This window comes from Psittacula echo (assembly GCF_963264785.1).
Source record: "Psittacula echo genome assembly, chromosome: 3".
NCBI lineage: Eukaryota > Metazoa > Chordata > Aves > Psittaciformes > Psittacidae > Psittacula > Psittacula echo.
The window spans coordinates 91,702,852-91,717,025 of record NC_137736.1 but is presented as its reverse complement, the minus strand read 5'-3'; positions in this window follow the sequence as shown (position 1 = coordinate 91,717,025).

Sequence of the window (14,174 nt, the reverse complement as noted above, 5' to 3'; positions counted from 1 at the left end):
AGATGGATGACTTTTTTTCTGTCGTCATTCTTACAGAGAACCAAAGTCCCATATGTTGAGTACAGTGGTAAAACACAGGCACCTAGTGATTCTGTAGCATGAGCAAATAGGGTCATCTCCGTGCTAAAAGGCCAGCACCACATCTGGCTTAGAATCCTACTAATTGAAAGTTGTCTTCACATATGGAGGGATCTGCAGAGCTATCCTGTATTTAGCCCTTCATGGAAGGGATGTTTGGCTCAAGCAGGGTGAAATCTGTGGAAAATTTTAACTGAGTCAGTAAAAAGTGTAGCAGATTTAACATAGAAGTTTCAGGTTTGAGTTGAATTAGTTGTGCACTCAAGTATCCGTGTCCCAGAGGATTTAAAAGAATTTTTCAGCTGTCTGCAGCTTGCATAACTGCTAGCTAATGCAAATCAAAGTGTGGAATGGAAGGACAGTAGGTAAATGTGCCATCCTACATTAGTTGGTTCTATAATCTACAATGAGGCATCAGTTTGAATATATAGTTTGCAACAGATGCAACAGGACTTGTTGAACAGTTTAATTTATAAAAATCTACATCAATTTTACTCAGACCCAACATTCTTAAATTTCAGAAGAAAGAAGTACTTTCTGAAATTAATATAATTCACATATGAATTCATATATGAAAGCTTACATATTCATATATATTTACATGAATATAAAATTCATGTAATGATTAGTCCTTCAGCTGCCCCTTAGAGATGAGTGGCTCTGGTGCCAGAACAATCCTCAGCAGAGTGCTCTAGTGCAGTGCACACAGAATCATAGAATCAACTAAGTTGGAAAAGACCTTTAAGATCATCAAGTCCAGCCATTACCCCAGGACTGCCAAGACCACCACTAAACCGAGTCACTGAGGGCCTCACCTACATGTTTTTGAACACTTTCAGGGACAGTGACTCCACCACTTCCCTGGGCAGCCTGTTCCAATACCTGATCACCCTCTCTGTGAAGAAATTTTTCCTAATATCCAGTCTAAACCCCCCCTGGCGCAGCTTGAGACCATTACCTCTTGTCCTGTTACTTGTTACATGAGAGTTTCCCAAACCGGGGGAACCTCACAGAGAGCTGAGAGAGCTGGCAGGAGACAACAGAGGGGACCTACATGGGGCAGGAGCAACAGCAGCCAAGCCTCCTCAGGGTATAAAATAATCCCTTTGAGAGTGCCAGCAACCAGGAGTGCTGCCAACAGGGTGAGCAAACAGACTGTCAGGCGTCCGTGAGGGCATGGTGCAGCAGTTTGCGCAGCAGCACATTGAAAAGGGCACTGAAGCCCTACCAGCTTGACCAGGGAGCAGTGGTATCCACCTGGCAGGAAGTGAACTTTTGCAAGGACAAGTAATGTTTTATGTTAGATCACTAGGTGCACCTAGAAGAAGAGATGCTTCTGTGCAGAAGTTCTTCACCCAGTGATGTATTTTTTCATTCCTAATAAAGCATGTTGCATGTCCATATGAATCTTACCTAGTTTGTCACAGTTTCAGTAATGTTAAGCCAAGGAAATATCCATGTAGAACTGCATTTGAAACACAACTTCAGCAGTGTTTATATGTTGACTTTCCTTTTTGCTTCCAACACACGCAAATTGAGAACAGTGTCAGGTTAAATCAGTTCTTTGAGTGCATTCACAAATTCAGGGGATCAGCAGTATGAGGAAAATTACATACTGTCAAATTTTTGCTGTTTGCTGCTATCTGTATGCACTGAAGTTTTTCTGGTTTCATGATGATCTGGTTTTTCATCCAGAAAAAAACAGATGTTGGTAGCTATTCCTCACTAATGAAGCATGTGGCTCATTCTTTCATGTCTTGCTACCTTGATAGCTGAGGGGAAGGTGTTGATTAAGTTTAGATTAGTCACTGGGTTTGTAACTATCACTGTGCTCATTGCTGTCTTACCAGGAAAGGATTCTGATGTATTTAGATATCCAGGGGCAAGGAGTGAACAGATTATATACTGACTTTAATGGATGAGTAATGATCATTTTCAATCTAATATACGATGGGCAGCTCTGTTGCTACAAGTACAAAGTCTGCCCCTCTGCCACCAGTTCAGCCTGTTGGATATATTACGCTTGAAAAAGTAAGAATTACAAGCCATTCCTTCTGTTGTAGATATTAGGTCCTTAAACACGTCTTCAAATGTCATAGCTGTATGAAACAGCCATTTCGCTATTTTTACACAGAAGAATTTGGGGCAGGAAGAGGAGGTGTGAAAGGACTCAGATTTTTCAGGGAAAAAGTGTTCTGTAAAACAAGTTGTTACTGAAAAACCTTCTAAACCAAAAATTAAATCTTCCCTACTGAGCAAATTTCACCCGAGAAAACAAAAGCACTTTAAATGGCACATTTAAATTCTGTAATCAAATGGGAAGTGATCAGATCAGATCCTTCCCTGAAAGTACATTGTAACCAGCAGTTTAAGTAAAAATTGGGGTATAGCAGCCCGGCTCAGTAAGTCATGCCACACTGTTCTGCAAAGAGTTTATGAAACCTTTGATCTCCAAAAGATTTTTCTTGAAGGACAGGTGTTTTGTGACTACAACTGATCAGATGTTTCATCATGTAAGAGGATTGTTATCTTGTTTTTTTAAACCTTATTGTGTGCTAGCGTTTCCTCTGTTTTCTTTCTACAAGTCTTTGTCTGATTCCTTGGTGCATTTTTTCGCTGCAGAATGAGATGATAAGCTACTGGTGTTCTCAGATAATAGGGAAACACAGAGTGTCACATCCATCAGATATGTAAATTATAAATGTATTTTGCTAGTGATTTTTCATGCTTGTTTATAATTGGGAAAGAAAGGAAGAAGTTCATTTGGCCTTAAGTTCTGCTGCAACATGGGGCTTAACAGAAACTGGACAGAAATGGATCTGTAAAGCTTTAGTTGACAACTGTTGGCAGCTGTTCTGTGAGGAAAATAATGAAAGTTTTAAAACATTTTCTTCAATTTTCAAAGGCCTTTGAGTAGATTCAACACAGATTTCCCAAGGCAGCATCTCTGAGAAATGCTCTTTATCTCTGGCTTTCTGACTTCAAAACTGAACACTTCAGCCTCCAGAGCCTGGTGTCTCCCTCCTTCTGTTTCTGGGAGGCAGATTTCACTGACTTCCTTATCTTTTCTGTTCACTTCCACTTGTAGGTCTCTGTTGCCTTACATCTATTTGCTACTCCCTTCATGCCAGGAGTCACAGTCAACGGGCACCTTTGCTTAATTACAGTGATTCAGAAGTTACATTACTTCTCTGACTTTGCTGGATTAGATACCCTGTGGGACAAAGATCCTGATCTGAGCAGTTCAGATACAAAGATAAGTGTGTTGTGCATACCTAAGCTAGAGAGCAGGACAGATCTAAATTGGATGGATGCAGTGCAAACAAAAGAGTAGAGGGATAGAATCATAGAATAGTTAGGGTTGGAAAGGACCTTAAGATCATCTAGTTCCAGCCCCCCTGCCGTAAGCAGGGACAACTCACACTAAACCATGTCACCCAAGGCTCTGTCCAACCTGGCTTTGAACTCTGCCAGGGATGGAGCATTCACAACTTCTCTGGACAGCCCATTCCAGTGTTTCACCACCCTCACAGTAAAGAACTTCTTCCTTATATCCAATCTAAACTTCCCCTAAGTTTGAACCTGTTACCCCTTGTCCTGTCACTACAATCATAGAATCATAGAATAGTTAGGGTTGGAAAGGACCTTGAGATCATCTAGTTCCAACCCCCCTGCCATGGGCAGGGACACCTCACACTAAACCATGCCACCCAAGGCCTCATCCAATCTGGCCTTGAACACTGCCAAGGATGGAGCATTCACAGCCTCCCTGGGCAACACATTCCAGTGCCTCACCACCCTCACACTAAAGAATTTCTTCCTTACATCTAATCTAAACTTCCCCTGGTTAAGTTTGAACCCGTTACCCCTTGTCCTGTCACTACAGTCCCTGATGAATAGTCCCTCCCCAGCATCCTTGTAGGCCCCCTTCAGATACTGGAAGACTGCTATGAGGTCTCCACGCAGCCTTCTCTTCTTCAGGATGAACAGCCCCAACTTTCTCAGCCTGTGTCCATACGGGAGGTGCTGCAGTCCCCTGATCATCCTCGTGGCCCTCCTCTGGACTTGTTCCAACAGTTCCATGTCCTTTTTATGTTGAGGACACCAGAACTGCATACAAAACTCCATGTGAGATATCACGAGAGCAGAGTAGAGAGGCAGGATCACCTCCCTCGACCTGCTGGTCATGCTCCTTTTGATGCAGCGCAGAGTACGGTTGGCTTTCTGGGCTGTGAGCGCACACTGCCGGCTCATGTTCATTTTTTCATCGGCCAGCACCCCCAAGTCCTTCTATGCAGGGCTGCTAGTCCCTGATGAATAGTCCATCCCCAGCATCCTTGTAGGCCCCCTTCAGATACTGGAAGGCTGCTAGGAGGCCTCCATGCAGCCTTCTCTTCTCCAGGCCGAACAGCTCCAACTTTCTCAGCCTGTCTTCATACAGGAGGTGCTCCAGCCCCCTGATCATCCTCGTGGCCCTCCTCTGGACTTGTTCCAACAGTTCCATGTCCTTTTTATGTTGAGGACACTAGCACTGCACACAATACTCCAAGTGAGATCTCACGAGAGCAGAGTAGAGGGGCAGGATCACCTCCTTCGACCTGCTGGTCATGCTCCTCTTGATGAAGCCCAGGATACGGTTGGCTTTCTGGGATGCGAGCGCACACAGCCAGCTCATGTTTGTTTTCTCATCGACCAACACCCCCAAGTCCTTCTCCACAGGGCTGCTCTGTATCTCTTCTTTGCCCAACCTGTAGCTATGCCTGGAATTGCTCCCAATCAAGTGTAGGACCTTGTACTTGTCATGGTTAAATTTCATAAGGTTGGCATCTGCCCACCTCACAAGCGTGTCAAGGTCCCTCTGGATGGTACTCTTTCCCTCCAGCTTATCAACTGAACCACACAGCTTGGCGTCATCAGCAAACGTGCTGAAGGCACACTCAATCCCACTGTCCATGTCACTGACAAAGATGTTGAACAAGACCGGTCCCAACACTGATCCCTGAGCGGCACCACTTGTTACTGGTCTCCAGCTGGGCATTGAGCCATTGACCACAACTCTGCATGTGGCCATCCAGCCAGTTCTTTATCCACTGAGTGGTCCACCTGTCAAATTGATGTCTCTCCAATTAAGAGACAAGGTTGTGGTGTAGGACAGTGCTGAACACTTTGCACAAGTCCAGGTAGATGACATCAACTGCTCTGCCCCTGTCCATCAGTTTCATAGCCCCACCATAGAAGGCCACCCAATTGGTCAGGCAGGATTTCCCCTTAGTGAAGCCATGCTGGCTGTCACCAATTACCTCCTTGTTTTTCATGTGCCTTAGTATGCCTTCCAGGAGAATCTGCTCGAAGAGTTTGCCAGGCACAGAGGTGAGACTGACTGCTCTGTAGTTCCCTCAGTCATCCCTTTTCTCCTTCTTGAAAATGGGGGTTATATTTCCCTTTTTCCAGTCATCAGGAACTTCACCCGACTGCCGTTAATTTTCAAATGTGATGGCCAGTGGCTTATCAACTTCATTTGCCAGCTCCTTCAGGACCCGCGGATGGATTTCATCAGGTCCCATGGACTTGTGTACGTTCAGGCTCTTTAGATGATCTCTAACCAAATCGTCTCCTACAATGGGCCCAAGGTCTTCTCACAGTCCCTGCGTCCGCCTTCCAAGACTTGGGTGGTGTGGTCAGAGCATTTGCCAGTGAAGACTGAGGCAAAGAAGTCATTAAGAACCTCAGCCTTCTCCAAATCCTGGGTAGCCAGTTCTCCCAATATCTTCCAGTGGGTGCCTGCGTTGTCTCTAATCTGTCTTTTCTTCGCTACGTACCTATAGAATCCCTTCCTGTTATCTTTCACATCCCTAGCCAAGTTTAGTTCTAACCGGGCCTTAGCTTTCCTAACCTGGTCACTAGCTTCCAGGACAACATCCCTGTATTCTTCCCAGGCTGTCTGTCCTTGCTTCCACCTTTTATAAACCTCTTTTTTTCCTTCGAATTTTCCCGAGCAGCTCCTTATCCATCCAAGGAGGTCTCCTGGCTCTCCTGCTGCACTTCCTTCTAGTTGGGATGCAACACTCCTGAGCTTGGAGCAGGTGATCCTTCAATATCAACCAACAGTCTTGGGCCCCCCTTCCCTCTAGGGCTGTATCCCATGGAACCTTACTAAGCAGGTTCCTGAAGAGGCCAAAGTCTGCTCTCTTGAAGTTCAGGGCAGTGAGCTTGCTGCACGCTCTTCTCACTGTCCTGAGGATCTTGAATTTGACCATCTCATGATCGCTGTAGCCAAGGCTGCCCTGCAGCGTCATATTTCCAACCAGCCATTCCCTGTTGGTGAGCACGAGGTCAAGCATGTCACCTCTCCTTGTTGGCTCCATAGTGGAAGGCTGTACTGCCAGGGCACACTGTCAATCTGCCAAGACATTTTTTTTCTAAGTGTAAATTGGCTCCCTATCTGTAAGCTTTTTGATTCAAGTCAACCTCAAGCCCACGCCTGCATCTTTTGTATTTTGGCAGTGCATGGAAGAAATAAAATATTAATTCATTACTAATTCATTAATTCATTTATTGGTCATCTGATGACAGGGCAGTTAGCTCTTTGCTAAACTAAAGTTATAAGAATGAATTCAGAAAAATGTCTCTAACAGGATTTTAGGCCAGTTTAGATGAAAAAGTTATTGGTGGTGGTTGTTCTTAGATTAAAATGTTTGGATGGGTTTTGTGGGAATGAGCTCTGCCTGAAATTATCAAACTTTAACCAGAAATTGATTTTTTTTTTTTTTTTCCCTCTAAGGAGTTGAAAACATTAAAAGTCTTACTCATATTCACTGACATTCAATATTAATTTTATGTCTCACTTCATTGCTTTCTTTGGGGCAAAACTAACGTTCATTTGTTGGTCAGTGATACACAGTCAATGCAAGGTGTATGGCTGCTGATTAAATAACAAGTACATCAGGATTTTTAGTTTATTTTGGTTTTAATTGGTGCTGGCAGTAGCTGCTGCTTGTTAGTCACTTGAGGGTACTTTGCCTGCTGCCCTAGTGGGCCTGAGCACCACTCATTGTGTACTTGGTCAGGATTTTTTGAAAATGATGAGGAATGGCCTCTTCCCTCTAAGATTGTATATAGACGGTGTGGTGGGTTTTTCCCAGACTTGATAATAAAATCTAAGGTGCACGTTTATCCCACCTCAGCTAGGTATCTTTGTTCAAAGTGAGGTCATGTCTCCTAGAAGCTGAGAAGGAGGAGAAGAGGAAGAGTGAGAGAGAGATAGATGAGTTTAGAGAGCAGTTCAGCTCTACATATGAGTGAATTGTTTCCTGAAGATGCTTGTCTTCCATGAGTCAAAGAGGTTGTGTCGAAGTTGGCTGGCACAGTATACAGCTCCTACTTTATGTGCTTCAGGTAATGGAAATGGGGCTAAAGAATCCTTTTCTGAGCCTCTGTCCTAATTCAGTTCCTTTCCAGCAAGGCTGCTAGCTCATCCCTGCGCTGCTTCTGCCTTCCAGATCAGGGAGAGCTTTCCCGGGAGCCTGGAGCTCCTGTTGGCACATACTCCATGCTGCCCTACAGAACTTCTAGAGGATGTCCCTCTCATGGCAGGAAACCCAGCTATGGAAGGTGGCATGGACTTCTTTTTCTCCTTGATGAAGAGCGTTCAGATACTTTATGCCAGTTTGCATTGCTACCTCAGTGGCAACTTGACCTCATCAAGGTAGCATCAGCTTGGCTTTATGATCCCTTATGTTATTAAGCCTTTACAAGAGATTGAAAAGATACTAAATTTCATTTAGTATGCATATTGCATACTTTGTTGAAGCATGTAACTGGCTCCCACACCAGGATTTGATGGTGCGTTCTTTTTTGGCTGCTTGATTTTATTATTTCAATCTTTATGTAATGGTCAAAAGCAGGAACCATAATGGTTGGTACAATTTCAAAAATGTATATGAATTCTCAATAACTTGTTTGCACAAATCTTTGGTTTATGTTTGTAAATGCTCATATGCAGTTGTAAAGCTGTAAGCCTTTGGAGGTAAGGCTATACCTGGTTCAGTGCAAGTGATTCTTCTGAGGTTTAGGATGGAGTAAGTATAGGATACTTAAGATTAGTATCGCTTCAACGTGCTATTTTATTCCAGCAATTGGTGTTTGGTTCAGATTTGTACTAATTAAGTGAAATAATCATATATGATGATCTGAACTCTATTTTGGTGGTCCAGCACCTGTTTAGACGAGGTCTACTAGCTTCCTCTCCTCATTTAAAATACATAGTTTACTTACAATGGACTTGCTGAAATGAATGGATTTACTTTTGATAGCCCATTTGTTAAAATGGGGACCTCTTCTCTTACAGGAGACATATTTATGCCCTCAAAGCATAGTATTTCAGTGTTTACACCTATCTATTCTGTATTTCATTACTCCTGTTGGTCAAGAGGAATGATGAACTATGAATCTCTTATGATATGTATTGATCTTCTTGGAGATGATTTAAATGTCTATCAATACTTTTTTCTGGCCTCCTTGTAAGATAAAATGCTGTATCTTCTCTCCGTTTGCAATTCTTAATGTGGCATGAAATCCTGTTACAATTCTTTTCATTCTCCTTAGCAATATTTCAAAAATACCCATCTATTTTAACAGTTAATTAACAGTAAATTAATGCACTGGATTTAGGTTGTTTTTCTGGTGTTAACTTCATTGTTATTGTCCAAATTCTCTTTTGTTGTGTGCAGTTTCACTACAACTTATTTTCTGGTTTTCAACACTAGGACTCAGTCAGTCTCTTTGGTACTGTTAGCCCAATGAAGAGACCAGAATAAAATGTTGATAAATTTTACTTTTCTGTGACTGCAGTATAGCTTATTAATGGACTAACTATGATCAAGATCTTGAATGTAATGATGAGGTTTTATCATTCTGTTTCAAACACCTAACTTTCAGTTAGCCCCCATTTTTTTTCTGCTGTTAATTTGGGAATCACGCCTGTATGACTGCATTCATAACTGCATTATATAAACCGTGTAAATACCCACAATAGCAAAGGAGTCTTGACCTTCAGCTCTGCTCCAGCAGCTCCACGGATACTTAGTTTCCTGCATTGTTCTGTGTAGGATATTGTTCACTTGGATATGTTTTCACTATTTTGGAATCTTTTTTTTACATAATTGATGTAAATTTTACATAATTTCGATGTAAATTGAATTTTCCATGTGGATGTTTTAAAGCCTCTGGAACCTGATAAGCTTTTGTAACAAAAGAAGAAATGTTTCATGTGGCTTGAAATCCTCCTTGCGTAAAGGAGCATTTCATTAGTCACCGTGTGCTCTGCTAAGCTCTACTGGCACAGTGACACCTGAATCCCATAGTTTTACTAGCTTTTTGTCCTTGCCTCAGGGTAAGAGATTCAAGAAAGTTGTTTTGTTGTTCAGCAACAGAAGATATTGCTGAGCCAATGCATTAAAATAACTTAAAAGTTCCTCTCTTCTTGGAGAGAGCTATGCATGAGCTATAAAATGTATGCTGCTCTCTGTGGGGCTCTTTGAGTATAGTTGTTTAAAAAACTCAAACTAGCAAACCATTGACAACCTAAGTTGATACAACAAAATGGAGGTAGATGAACAGTATTAAACATGTCTCAGATTAAAACTCAGGAAAGAAATAGCTTAAGCTTCAAAATCTGGCACAAACAAGCTGCAATCTCCTGGATGGTTTAGGGTTTCCAGCAACAGTGACAATCAACAGGTAAGGAGGAAAGCAAACATGCATGGAACAAGAACATCTTCCACCCTTGTCACTTTAAAATATTCTTATTTCTGTGTCTGATCTGCAGCCATGAAGTGGAAGGTGTGCATAATTTAGAGTAGCAGAGAGGAACTGTAATTATGTTCTTGCAAGGGCTGTGAACATTGTTTTTCTTATCTTCCTAGGAGTCCCATTTTTTTAAACTTTCTCAACTGCAATAGCAAAACTCAGTCATAGAAAACTCTCCCTTCCCTTTCCTTTTCTTTAAAATCTGAGACAGCTGAGGAAAAGAAATGGAGAAGTTACAGGTGTTGATTGACAGCCAGCTGAACATGAGCCAGCAGTATGCCCAGGTGGCCAAGAAGGCCAACAGAAATCTTATGAAGAGTAGCTGAGAAACTGGGGTTGTTTAGTCTGTGGAAAAGGAGGCTCAGGGGAAACCTTATTGCTCTCTACAACTACTTGAAAGTAGGTTTTAGCAATGTGCGTGTCAGTCTCTTCTCCCAAGTAACAAACAATAGAATGATTCTTCCCTGTGGGGGGTGGTGAGGCACTGGAATGGGTTGCCCAGAGAAGCTTTGGATGCCCCATCCCTGGCAGTGTTCAAGGCCAGGTTGGATGGGGCTTGGAGCAACCTGGTCCAGTGGAAGGTGTCCCTGCCTGTGGCAGGGGGGTTGGAACAAGATGATCTTTAAGGTCCTTTCCAGTCCAAACCATTCTATTGTTCTGTGATTCTGTCGTCAGAGGAAATGGCCCCAAGTTGTGCCAAGGGAGGTTTAGATTGAATATTAGGAAAAATTTCTTCACTGGAAAGATAATCAAACATTGGAACTGGCTTTACAGGGAAGTTGGAGTCCCCATCCTTGGAGGTTTTTAAGAGATGTTTAAATGTGTCACTTAGGGACATGGTGGCAAACAGCAGGTACAGAGGTGAGGAAGTCTGGGTCCTGAGCCCGTGGGTGCCTATGTGACCATATTTGACCACAGATCAGGCTTGGCTAAGGTATAAATGGAGTCCTGCCAGAGAGCCATTTTGGAGTCAGTCATCCTCGGAGCAGCAGGCCTGCAGTCAGGATGAGATGCCATCCAAGGTAACTTCTCAAGATTGAGAGCCTTCTCTCTTTAGAGGAGTGATTGTGCATTTTGGCTCATTTGCCAAAAGGTTTAAAATTCAGCAGCATAGTGATGAATCCATGTGACATCCTGAATCTGTAGCTGATGTTGGTAGAACTTTAATTGGACAATAAATTTTGTTTAGTCTCAATTTATTGTTTCCATGGCAGGGTGCGATGGTTTTACTTCAGCTCTGTAGAGAATATTCTGCAAATTAGGAAAAATGGAGATGGTGAAACTCCTTCCATCTGCTCTTCAGATGAGAACTTTTTATAGCCTGGCTCTGGCCACCCAGAGACAAGTAACACAAACAGTGGACATGAGAGAGGAATAGTGCTGATTGCACTTCCTTTACACATTTTGGGCCTCTTTGCTGTCCAGAAAGTTTCAAAGACACTTCTGTTGGGAGGTAGAAGTTCTTACTTCTCAGTAATAATCACAGAAAGCTTGGATGAGTAAGAACAGAAATCTCAGTGATTTATCTTGTCTACTGGAACTTTTTTGGAGTAAATCTCCCTGAGCTAAGTACCAGTATATTTTTCTATAAAATAAGAAAGGATAGACAATGAATGTATGTCTGTTGTTGAGGCATCCAGGACACCAAACCCCTCTGTAATCCATGTAAACAAAGATCAGTTCTGAAAAGACAGTGTTGTCCAAAGCCCTAGTCTAATTTGGAACTCAAATGTTTCTTCTCAGCAATTCCTTGCTCTGCTGTTTTTGATTAATTTTGAATTTTTTTTTTCAGTCTTTTTTGCATGATGTGGCAGGTAAGCAAATAGTGTTTGCAGGAGGTAAAATTTCTGCACAAGTCTGCCTTATCTATTTATTTATTTGGTTATTTATAAATCCAAAGCAGAACACAAAATTAAATACTATTATATTGCTATTTGGAGAAGTTTCTCTCTGGCTGATAATGAATGTTGAGTCACTAGCTTTCAAACTTTAGTGAAAGTATTCTCTAACACAAGTTCAGTTGAGGAAGAAGGAAGCAAAAATTGGAAGTTTGGAGAAAAAGAGTAAAGGGGATATGGAGGTTGGTATCTGCCTGTATATTTTTCTTATTCTTTCTCTGAAATGACACATCATGAGTTACCAGATTTATAATGTGATTTTTTTCAAACTTACCATGTAGCCCATTGGACACAATCATAATAACTCCATTAAAATATAAGGAAGTATGTTTTTCTTAGATGTACAATTACGGATTTATTCAAATTCAATGTATACCTGAGATGGCAGGAAACCCTGGAGTCAGTTTTTTATTGCTGATGTTTTTCCACTTGCAGTCATGAATGGCGCCTGGTTTTATTGTTAAGGAAGAAAGAAACAATATTCCAGTGGCACATTGTGGAAAGGGACAACAAAACCTGTGCAGTTGCTCATCTGTACAATTCATTGAAAGGTTGCCAAAGGCTTCAGGAAAGTAGTTATTTAAGCTTTCATCAGAGAGTTTTAAAAGGTTTGCTTGCTTGTGCTTTGACAGATGAAGGAGAGGGAAAGATGCAGACCAAATGTGCAGCCAGGTATTTGTCTCACCCATTTTGGGACAGTACTTGTAAAGCTGGTGGCTAAGCTGATACAACAGCTTCATCATGTCAACTTGAGTCTTCATCTAGCTGCACAGTCTTTGCTGCAATGTTTTCTTCTTGTGCTGAAAAGTAGCCAAGCACATTTCCACTGGGCAACTGGTATTGAAATTGTTGTTTCTTAATCATTGATTCAGTTCTGTTTGTCTATTAAAAAAAAAAAAAAAGAGACCTCAGGGCCCAACTTCAACTCATTTAGGCAATCCATACTACCCTCACCCTGAAAAATTGCACAAGGCACAACCCCAGATGGAACTGAGTAGGGTAAATGTTGAAGGTAGGGGTGACCTTTCAAGGCAGGTGACATTCATAGGCATGGTCTGTGTGAAAGTGTGAGCGCATGACAGGATTCAGAGGACTTTATCCCACTGTGCAGCAGATATCCTCAAAGCATGCTGGCGGAGTGTGTATCCTTTCCCTATTTTACTACACAGAACAAAAGCAGCTCTTCAGTTTAGAGGACTCACTCTATTGATAATAATTTGAACTGAAACAGACTACCTAAGTCTGTTCTGGGAATCAGAGTGGATGCTGCAGGATACTCCTTTAGCTTCTGTTGCTATGACCTGAATGCACGCTTCCTGCCATGAGTCCAGTTTTTTCCCTGTTGCTGATTTTACCATCTCACTACAAATTCCTGTGTAGCAGGAGCAGTCAATTATATCCTTGCTCATGAAGTTGCCAAGCAGTAAAATCCTTTTTTTCACAGCTGTTCAGATAGGGAGGAGATGAGAAAAATAAAAAAGACTTCATACACAATATTTTTGTACACATAATGAACATAAACCAAGACAAAAATGTACATAAGCCAAGACAAAACCAACACCAACTATGTTCATGGAGTATCTAGATAGATTCAGTGCAAGAAAAGAATGAAGAATGTTATTTGCTGTTGTGCCATCTGGGAAGTATGATTCTGTATGATGGAGTTCATTCTGCTTTTGCCATTGTTCCCCAACAGTGTATGGCTTCATTGCTTTTGCTTTAGTCACTGGGTTACTCGTCTTTCATGCAAGAAACTGATTTAATATTTTGTGTGTGTTTTGTATATTGCTTTATATAGCCTTCAATTTGTTTTTGTAAAACAAAGTTGGCTTCACTTTAAATTCACATGCTTATTCTTAAGACAGCAGTGAGAAAAGAATGGCTACCCAGCAAGAATCAGTGGTTATAAATCAAAATTCAGCTTTCATCATAACTGTACTTCCATGTCCTTTTCCATGGTGAGGTACATTCTGAATTTTGAATCAGGAAAGTACTTGCGTATCTCCAGCCAACTGAGAGCTAAAGTCAGCTGAACACCTTCTGATATGTTAATTTCACTTCATAGAAAACATCAGTTTTGAAGTGATTATCTGCATTTTTTTTCCACAGAGTACAAGAATAATCCTGGGTAAACATGGCAGGTTGAAGCTTAAGGAGAAAGGTTGATCTTTTCCATTGAGATGGAAACCTCTAAGATCTTTCAGGCTTTGCTAGGAAAACAGGCTGGTATGGTCCAAGAGGCACACTGAAATGTTGATTTATGGGTCTTGAAACACCTGTTAAAGCCAATTATTTTAAAATATGGTGAAAATGTACAATTTTTTCCTGGTTTCAGCTGGGATAGAGTTAATTTTCTTCTTAGTAGCTCGTGCAGTGCTGTGTTTTGACTTT